This window comes from Vanacampus margaritifer, chromosome 1 (genome assembly GCF_051991255.1).
Source record: "Vanacampus margaritifer isolate UIUO_Vmar chromosome 1, RoL_Vmar_1.0, whole genome shotgun sequence".
Classification (NCBI taxonomy): domain Eukaryota; kingdom Metazoa; phylum Chordata; class Actinopteri; order Syngnathiformes; family Syngnathidae; genus Vanacampus; species Vanacampus margaritifer.
The window spans coordinates 35,325,507-35,334,250 of record NC_135432.1 but is presented as its reverse complement, the minus strand read 5'-3'; the positions used below and the strand labels follow the sequence as shown (position 1 = coordinate 35,334,250).

Below are 8,744 nucleotides of genomic sequence, written 5' to 3'. Positions count from 1 at the left end.
ATTTGTTACTGTAAGTGCAATTAAAGCTTTACAACTAAAATGACTGTAAGTAAGAGTATTACAGTACTATTATGTTACCATTGAAGAATACAAATACAAAGGTGCTCCCAAAGGAAATGAAACCGATTTCTGAAGTAGCCATCCTAAACTAGTACTACAATCTGAAGGTCTTCAAAAACAAAAAAACAACTAATCACAATTTAAATACCTGATTCGATGACAAAAAGTTTAGACGTTTAAAGGGAATATCCAATTATTTATACCTTCCTCGAGAAACCATCGATTCCTCCAAATATCACCATATTTGTACCTTCAATGACATTTGAGATAAAGAAAAACATTAGGTATTATGACTTTTTTGTACATAGTTAAGTCATGTACAGGTAATATGTTTTGATTTGAAAAACATAACCAACCTTATAAGTTTGTGGTTTGTGTCTATATGCATCAGCAATCTTGGGCCTGGGACAGAGTATGTTCTGCGAACAACACACCTCAATGCTGACATTCTCAGCACAATTCCTGCTGTGTCAACCCTATGCATCGATGCACGAATCCTCTGCCACTGTACACGATGCCCCTGTGCCCGCAACAATCCCATCATTAATCTGTACCCAGCATGTGGGTTGCAGAGGTGTGTTTGTGACACCAGGTTGTCAAGCTCATCATTAGTCAGTTGACTGTACAAGGCCCTAACAGACATACCCCAGCTGTTCATGTTTCTCTGCAGCGTCCACCTAGAAACTCCTAAAAGTCTGGCAATGTATGCTGAGGAGCTCCGAAACATATTCCCTACATATTAAAATTTTTGGACAACCAGGTTTTGTTTTCCCCACAGGAACCGTTACATGAAGCTCCATTTCATCTTGGGCACAGAGTAGACCATGCACATCAGTAAGGGCTTCATACACTTGCTGAGGGATCTGAATTTGGTTAGCTAGTGCACTCAGTAAAACCATGTCCTGTGAAATTATAAATTGCAGATAGTCCAGGTCCAGAGGGGCACGCTCAAGGGCACCCGTCTGTTATGGAGTCGGGCCAGTAAAAGATTCGGCAGCAGTTCCTAGAGAGAAATACAGGGTGTCCATAACATCTGTTTACAATTTTTAAAACAATATATTACAAAGACAGTTGTTGAGATGTCTTAACCAGATTTGTTTTATTTTAACCAGTGTTTATTAAATAAAGCATTTATTCATATTGAATTTATTTGTTTCAGATACTGTGTTGATGGATGGTAAACGTACAGCAAACATGGCAACAAATCGAGTACCGTTTTCATGTGCCTGGTGTAAATGATGATGACCATATAGAGGTCTATTAAATTAAGTTTAAAAAAAAAAACTCACAAAAATAAAGCTACTTAAAATATCTCAAAATTGTTATAATTGTAAAGAGACTTTTGGGACACTTTGTATAGGTCGTGTGTAATGTGCATGCTTATTGATTACATTATTATGCAAACAGGAAGAAATAATAATAATAAACAAACCATTAATGTCAAGACAGTAGCGATATTCCGCTCACCTGCTGCTGCAGCGAAGAGCTGTTGCTCTGATCGGTCATTTTTCTAGAAGGCAAAACAAGATAAAGTACACTATGGAGTCAAATGTGTACATACATAACATCGATTCGGTGCATTTTCCCTGCAGTACCTGTCAATGGCGCATATGTCAGCGACATGAATTCGTTTGTTAGGCAGCTAATTTAATACAAGAAATAACAATTTTAACCAACACAGGGGAGCAGCGCACTGCACCATTCTTGGCATATAATGAAGTAGTTTAGTTGTTCATTGTTGTCATATAGCCACAGTATTCCAAAGCATGAGATGCAATTAAGTCCGTTGCGCCAGAAATGACGATAACGACTAGACTGCTTTAGCATGAAATCAAATGCTAGCTAGCTAGAAAGCTAAATATGTGATGCTAATCATAAAAACAGGTTGGATGACCAGCGTTTAAACAACAATATTTGAAAGAATGATGAAGTAACATAATTCTTACCTTGTAATACCAAAAACCAAAAGAGACTGAAGTCTTCTTAATACGTAAGTGGTTGGCGACGATGTGTCCTGCTTGTATCCTTCCGCGAGTCCCGCCACCGTCGTTCGCTAAACCAATGAGGTTGCGCTTCAGCCCGCTCAAATCCTTCTCACTTGATTGGTCAAAACAACCATGCATTGCACCAGAGCCCGCCCCCTTCTCTACGAGTACAAATCACCGCGCTCTACAAGTGCAAATCAGTTTTGCTACATTTGTAGCGGTATATTTGGTGCAAAACTCACGTCACTGGGCAGCAGCAGAAAAACCACTTGTGACTCCTAGTGGCGACTTCTTTCACTACAAGTTGTCATTTCTACAAGTACAAATCACAACTTTTACAGATACGAATTTACACTTTCAGTACAGGCACAAATATTTTTTTGTTCAGGTACAAATCATGACTTTTACAGGTACAAATTTGTTTTTACAGATACAATTTTTTTTTACACTTACACATTTTTTTTTTTTACAAGTACAAATTTTTATTTCAGATACAATTTTTTTTTTTACAGGTACAAATTTTTATTACAGGTACAAATCACGACTTTTACAGATACAAATTTAGACTTTTTTCTACAGGTACAATTTTTTTTACAAGCTAGTTTTGCACCATATTTACCTCCATAGTTTTCATTTAAAAAAAAAAGATACGAAAAAAACTGCAAAACAACAAACTTGAAACTTTAAAATTATTTTGTTATTCTTTCTATTACATTGTTGAACATTGATAAACAGTGTGGAATTAAATGGAGCACAATTAAAAGCTTTTATATGTTTTGATTAGCACTGCATTGATCGGCTAATCATAAACAGTGTGGAATTAAATGGAGCACAATTAAAAGCTTTTATATGTTTTGATTAGCACTGCATTGATCGGCTAATCCAGAGTGCCACTGTGAGGTATTTGTCGGTGCTGAGTTGACTTTATCTGCATTGAATGAACTGAGTGTTTGGGTGTGTTGCGTGGCGTTGCTGGGTTTGTTGTTACGGGACGTCTGGTCACCCTATGTGAAAGAGGTTTACAATGCGTGATGTTTCAGCTTCCAAAACTAGTCAGTTGGCCCTAAATATTCCACAATACTTGGCTGCCATTGCATATAGCATAGCATAAGCATGGCAACAAACCTGGGGTCTATTTCACAAAGCATGTTCAACAAACACCGAGACGAACCCTGAACAGCGAGTTGACATTCACTGAGATAGGAAACTTTGCATTTTCGGTTTCAGGACAGCTGATTTGAGGTAGTTATATCAACGCAGAGCAGTTTTACCTGGCGTTGCCGCTACACTAAAAAGACCCCATCAATGGAGCCCCAATTCGTCGAGTCACCATGGAAACGGGGAGGCTGTGACGTGAGCGCATGACTACGGCGTTGCAAATGTAAGGATTGATTAAGTTGTGTATGATGAATGCGATGTGAAACAGTACCGTTCAAAAAGATAACTGTCCGTAAATACCAGCATATCTATGCGCGGTCTGGACATGCCATGCGGCCGTGGCTCAGGGTTTAGAGCCGGTCGTCCAGTAACCAGAAGGTTGACTGTTAAATTCCCGCTCTCCCCGAGGCCATTTGTCGTTGAGTCATTGGGCAAGGCACTTCACACACATTGCCTCCAGTGCTACTCACACTGGTGTATGGAAGATGTGAATGTTTGGTGGTGGTCGGAGCGGCACACTGGCAGTCACGCTTCCGTCAGCCTGCCCTAGCTACTTAAGTAGCTTACCGCCACCACAGTGTGAAGCACTGTCAAGCATCTTTGAGTGTCCAAAAAAAGCGCTATATAAATGTATTATTATTATTATTATGTTTGTGACAAAAGTGGACTTAATGCTCTAGACTATACGCGTATTTACGCAAAAACTTGCCACAGCGGAATTTATGAATGAGGAAATGAAATGTTGTATTTGGCTGAAATGAGCCGGGGACAGAGAAAACCTCGAGGTTCATTGGTAACTGACCGAGATCTTAAATTACCTCTTTTTATGAAACAGGCTTGAGTTACCTCTTTCCCCCTGGTTTCAGTTACCCCCCTTTCTGAAACGGAAGATGCAGTTTCCCCCATTTCAGGGTTTCTTGACCCAGGGTTCTCACTAAACCTGCTTTGTAAAATACACCTGATTGTTTCAAAATCAAAACAAATTGGAGTAATTTTAGTATCTTTCTTTATTGTTTATTCCAGATCCACGGGGGGATAATATGAGAAAAAGAAGAGGGGATAATAATAATAGTAATAATAACAACAACAATGCTAATAATAAAAACAACAACAATACATTATGTTCCAATGTTTCTTCTTTCTTGAATGTAGCTCCCCCGAGGACTCCAAGTGTTGTGGAGGTAGCTGCGTCAGATTAATGGTAATCCATATGTGCAAAAAGAAATTACATACTGTACAGATTTAGCTTTTACAAAGCAAATAACCCTAAAGTACTGAGTGGTTAACCCCTATGAATGTTCTTAGAGAATAATTGACACAAGTGTATTATTACTCATTGCAATCAGATGTATGCATCAATGCCAAAACCTCACAAAATAAATCTTTGTGAAAAGAATAGGGATTACAATGCTCCTAAACATGATTTTCAGACCACTTGCACAACATGTCCTTGGATTAAAACAGTCTATTCAAGGGAAGCGCTTAATCCAGTTGTCCTCAAACCTTTTATACCAAGCCTCACCTTAAAAAAAAGCACAGTTTGAATATTAAAATTGTGCCTAAAATATAGGAACATTGTACTAAAATGTTTAATACAACTGATTAAGTTCTGAAGAAGACTCACTTAGTCAAAACGTGTTGGACAATAAACTCCACTGCAACAGAGTGCCTCAGTTTTTACATGGCTTTTTATCACAGGCCTGCTCACAGCCTGTGGCAAAAATCAAGGAATGCAGAAAATAATACAGTCCAATTAAAATATTTATTGTAAATAATAATCAATGCTAAACAATAATAATAATAAAAGTGGATTATGGTCTGTAAAGACTGTCAAGGGGGTGAAACCAGAAGTGCTGTAAGGCCCAAATGAGACCTAAAGCCTTAGCCTACTTCTCAAAAACCAAACTGTTATGTTGACATATATTAAATTTCAGAGAGAAAAAACTAACAGGACACTCAATACCATAATCATTTTCCTGCAGAAACACAGCCCCAGCGCCAACCCACTTGTAATTTAAAGGGCCGGCCAAAATTTGGTGCTGCCAACACCGGAGCAGAACACAGAAGACCCTTAACTGCTTCAAATGCCCCTTGACACTGAGGCCCCGTCCACACGAAAGCCAGTCTCAATGTATCCTCACAAGTTTCTTACCGTTTAGGCCATTCATCCACATGACGGCGTGGTTTCGGATCTTAAAACCGATCACTTTTGAAACTGGGTCCCAGAGTGGAAAGATTTTAAAACGCGCCGCGTACGTGTGGACACCATGTGCAGGATACTCCTCCAGTGATGACGTAATGGTCGCAGATCGATGACGACGCATTGTCGCAAATTGATGACGTATGCGGCAATTCTTGCGTGTGCGCGCAAACCGTCAGTCTATCAACAACAATGGCGGATAGCCGTGTCGTAGTCGTTTTGTGCAAAATATTTTGCTTCTTTATTCCCACGTTCAACAAGTGGTGTTGTATTTGAATCACCCCTTTGTCACTTCTCCTGTGTTCGACTTTTTCATGTTGTTTTGATGTATCCAAAGACATGTTTGTTCTGTTCATTGCAATAAAGTTAGAGAAAAAAAAATGTTTGTCTTCTTCGCTGATTCTTCTTCTACGCTTTCCGTTATTTCCCTGTAGCCGCGCTACAGCACCACTCCAGACTTGGCATATACATTACAACCGTTATACGTCCTAACTGTCTTATTTTGGACACACGCAAGTCTTGAAATTCTTCTGTGTGTATGAGATTTGTTTGGAGAATGAAGCTGGCTTTGCTTCCGTCTGGACGAGGCCTGAGTGGACCAGATGAACAGATGAGCTTTCAACAGGTTAGTCATGGGGGGATACGACGTCAGAGAGTTCACACTCTTCCTCTGTCCATTCACTGTAGCAAAAGCATTACTCTTGTCAAACTGCCCAACAAATGTGACTTATTTCCTGTTTTGAACCACTATTTAAGTAATAAAATGTTGACTATCTAAAAATAAAAGCCAATTGTATATATACATACAGTGCTGCTCAAAAGTTTGTGAACCCTGCAGGCATGGTCAGACTTTTGTATAAAATATTAACATAACCTTATTAAATGTTTAGTCATACCCCAATCTAAAATGCTGACATTGAAAATAATAGACTTGAACAAAAAGAATGATAATATTGTCATTCATTCTTGAACAAAATTTGTTGATTTAAGAAAAACTCAGATTTCATGGGTGAAAAAAGTATGTGAACCTCTCACTAAATCAGACATTGCACCTCCTTTTGCAACGAGAACTTCATCCAAACACTTTCTTTAGTGACTTATCAGTCTTTCACATCTACTTCTGTGGAATTTTTGCCACTCTTCCTTGCAAAATGCAGCCAATTGAGAGAGGTTGGATGGGCGTCTAGCATAAACTGCCCGCTTCAGGTCCTGCCACAGTATTTTGAAAGAATTTAAGTCAGGATTTTAACTGGGCACATCCAGAACATGAATCTTGTTGTTCTTCAGACATTCCTTGGTTTTATTGCTGTAATGCTTTGGATTATTGTCATGTTGCATAATCCATCATCTACCAGGCTGTAACTTCACAAAGGACAGCTTCAGGTTAGGACCCAGGATTTCACAATATTCCTCTGAATTCATGATGCCCTGGATTACGTGGAGTTGTCCAGGTCCTGAGGATGAAAAATCAGCCCAGAATTTAACATTCTCACCCCCATGCTTCACTCTAGGGTGAAGGTTCTTTTGCTGGTATGCAGTGTTGACTTTTCACCAAACATGACTGTTTTAGTTGTGACCAAACAGTTCAATTTTGGACTCATCTGTCCACATAAGAGACTTCCCAAAAACTTCAGTGTTTTCCAGGTACTCGCTGGCAAAGTTGAAATGGGCAGCTTTGATCATTTTTTGTGAGCAGAGGCTTCTATCTAGCAAGCCTTCCATAAAAGCCTTGTCGATTGACTTTTCTTCTGATTGTTGAAGCATGCACATGTGTCCCAGATACAGCAAAAGAGGTCTGCAAATCCCTCGATGTGATGCACAGGTTGGCTTTTACCTGAATTATCATTTATCTTGTGGTTCTTGCTGATATTTTAGAATAAATTAATAAATATATATATATATATATATATATATATATATATATATATATATATATATTAGGGATGCACCGAAATGAAAAAGGTTTGGCCGAAACCGAAAATGAAAAATGCTTGGCCAAAAACCGAACCCCCCCCACCCCCCAAAAAAAAGAAGCCAGTTTTTACTTTTATTGCATTTATTAGAATTAACTCTTTGACTGCCAGACGTTTTCAAAAACGGGTTGTCGCCAGTGCCAGTCGATTTAAGCATTTTGAGTGATCTTTCAAGGTCCACAGAAAATGTTGTGTTTGGACTATGGAAACACACATACTACCAAATGAAAGATTGAACTCTCATCTTTCATCAGAATTTTTTTTTGTTTCTACCTTATTCCTTACACACTACCAAATGAAAGATTGGACTCTCAGCTTTCATCAGAAAAAAAAAGTTTGTTTCTACCTTATTCCGTTCTTCAGTAATCAACAATAGAAAATGGTTACTTTCACCGAAATTCTCTCTTTTGAAACAAAAAACGGAGAAAAAGAGCTTTTTGTGAAACGATGTTATTTCATGCACTCTAGTGAATTGTACACTTCTTTTTGTCCATGAATGATGCCACAAACACCTAAATAGTGCTTTACTTATGTAAAACGCTTTCACCAACAATGAAAAAGTGTTTTTTGATTGCAAAATACGTTTATTTCCATTCAACAGTGTAACAATTTGACAAAACAATTTCGCAAACTATTTACAAATGTGTGCAACTGTGGTACTACTTACAATTATGTGGATGTTTCAAATACAGTTTTTCCTTTTGTAACGCTCTCCTGCGTGCAAGGAGACGCCAGGACTCGCACAACAGTTTACTTTCACTTTCACATTGGTCCGTTTTGCGTGCAAACGTTACACTTTCTTGACGGCCTTTTTTTCCGGGGAATAAAAAGCAAGTAGCAGACTGTACACACTTCCTCCGATGAATATGCATTGGACTCGGGGCACTCTCCATCGTCCGATCGAACGTCCGCCTGTGCGTGCTCGGTTGTGTTCCGCGTTACGACACCGTCATAGCCGCCGCGTCAGCGGTTCCAATTTCGCCGTCAAGCTCGGATTCACCTTCATCATCATCGAGGATGATCACCGTCGTCATCAATGTACTATTTTAGCGTTGGTCGATGCCTTTCGTCTTGTAAGTGTAGAGCTGCTTGCAAACGCTCGCCATTGCCCGTTCCCTCCTCCATCTAGCTGCATCTAACGTCTTCTACTGCCGCGTTAATGCTTCTCAACCACAGAGTCACCACCCTCATCTTCATCATCGTCATCAACAATGTGCTTTTTCAGCGATGCTTTTGGTCTTTGAAAAAAACGGCTCTGGCGTTAGCTCCTCGCGACCGGCCGCCATTTTTCCTTTGTTTTCCATTCTGATCTCCTGCTCAACGCTCTAGCTCCGCCTCTACTGACGCCCACCCGATCTTGTCAAAAGA

The 8,744-nt window shown here is 39.4% G+C and overlaps 1 long non-coding RNA gene across 1 annotated transcript; it reads right to left on the bottom strand.

Moving 5' to 3' along the window:
* Positions 1 to 4,360: 4,360 nt before the first annotated feature.
* On the bottom strand, positions 4,361 to 5,627 carry LOC144041254 (uncharacterized). The gene is made up of 3 exons (XR_013290062.1): positions 5,356 to 5,627; positions 4,828 to 4,914; positions 4,361 to 4,725 (listed from the first exon to the last, which is right to left on the bottom strand). It is a non-coding gene; the product is annotated as an uncharacterized LOC144041254 (long non-coding RNA).
* Positions 5,628 to 8,744: the final 3,117 nt, after the last annotated feature.